This window comes from Propithecus coquereli, unplaced genomic scaffold (genome assembly GCF_000956105.1).
Source record: "Propithecus coquereli isolate 6110/MARCELLA unplaced genomic scaffold, Pcoq_1.0 Scaffold152, whole genome shotgun sequence".
NCBI lineage: Eukaryota > Metazoa > Chordata > Mammalia > Primates > Indriidae > Propithecus > Propithecus coquereli.
Window position 1 is genome coordinate 1397455 of NW_012139636.1, and position 1656 is coordinate 1399110.

General features: G+C 37.3%; 1 protein-coding gene across 1 annotated transcript in view; it reads right to left on the bottom strand.

Annotated features, from left to right (window-relative positions):
* The window catches only part of LOC105807115 (tetratricopeptide repeat protein 8), a 34873-nt gene that overhangs the window by 32697 nt on the left and 520 nt on the right, over window positions 1-1656 (bottom strand). The window lies entirely within an intron of this gene.

The window sequence follows — 1656 nt, forward strand, 5'->3', positions numbered from 1 at the left end:
TGTTAATTCAAATTCTTTAAATTCTTCATTGATAAAATGTCTAAAAGAAAGTCCCTAAACAAATTTTCTCAACAGTGTCAGTTAATGAATTATAAAGATCTATTTCAAAAAATCAAAAATTTTATCCAATATTGTTTGTTTCCAGGGTATTAAGAGAGTCTTTCACTGTTCCTAATAAAAATATAAAATTTATAAATGGAGAATCCAGTTCTTAATAGTATTTAATATCACTTCTTTGTTACTGAGATATATTTGAATCATGTTTGTTGTCTCTTTTGTCTTCATTTGCTGATTTCGTTCATTGAGCCAGGAAACATACCTCCTCTTGTTTGTTAGTTTTCTATTGGGAGCTCTGGCCTTCAAGTTCTGCGGTTGTTCTTCAGTTCTATTTCCCTACATTAGAAGGCCTACCATTACAGCCTTCTATTAACCATTAGTTTTTAAACTGCCATATTCTACAGCAGTAGTTTCCAATCATGCCTGAAAATTAACATTGCTTATGAAGCTTTTATTAACAACAGAGTCACCAGATGTACCCTTGGTGATTCTGATTCAGAAGTTCAGCATAGACCCAGAAATCCCATATTTTAAAAATTTCCCAGGTAATTCAGAAACAGAGCTCAATTTAGGAACTACCCAGCCCTCAGTTTGAGGGGCAGAAGCTCAGGCAGTAGGAGGAGCAAGGAGGACCCTGATGGGTATGTTCTAAGTTTGCTTGCCCTGCTGTAATTCAAGCAGCTCCACTTTTGTTTGTTTTGTATATCAGAGTCTGGATAAGATGTCACTTGAAGAAAAAGGTTTTGCTGCTTAAATAAAAAGTTTAGGTCAGGTGCAGTGGCTCATGCCTATAATCCTAGCACTTTGGGAGGCCGAGGCAGGAGGATCACTTGAGGTCAGGAGTTTGAGACCAGCAAAAGCAAGAGAAACCCCATCTCTACCAAAAATAGAAAAATTAGCCAGGCATAACGGTGTGCACCTATAGTCCCAGCTACTCGAGAGGCTGAGGCAGGAGGATCACTCAAGTCCAGGAGTTTGAGGTTGCAGTGAGCTATGATGATGCCACTACACATACCCAGGGCAACAGAGTAAGATGCTATGTCAAAAAAAAAAAGTTTAAAAGTCACCACTCTGTTTAAAATCAAATTTTTAAAAATTAACATATATGAAGAAATGTGAAAGCATTCCATTATACTCACATAATATATTAATATAAAGGTTAAAGTCTGCTAGTTCTTAGAATCTTTGTAAGATCAGTAGCGTAGACAATAAATCCTATGATTTATTCATCCTTTTTCAATGTGATTTTTATTCCTCAACAACACTGTAAATCTCAAGATGTAGAACAACATCCTCAAGATGAATCTATTAATAAAGACATCATCACCATGATCTACAAAATGGCATATGAACTGTCTAGTTTCTGAATTCATCACCTACATTGCTTTATTCTTCCCCCTCCTAGGCCTCATTCCAGCCACACTGGCCTTCTTGCTGTTCCTGAAACAACCCAAGTATACTTCTACTCCGGGACTTTGAAACACTCTTCCTACACATATCTACATGGCTCCTGTCCCCCTTCGTTCAGGACTCTATTTAAATGTTTTCTTTTCAGAGTGGACTTCACTGGCCACCCCTCACTCCATCCAAAATAGCATC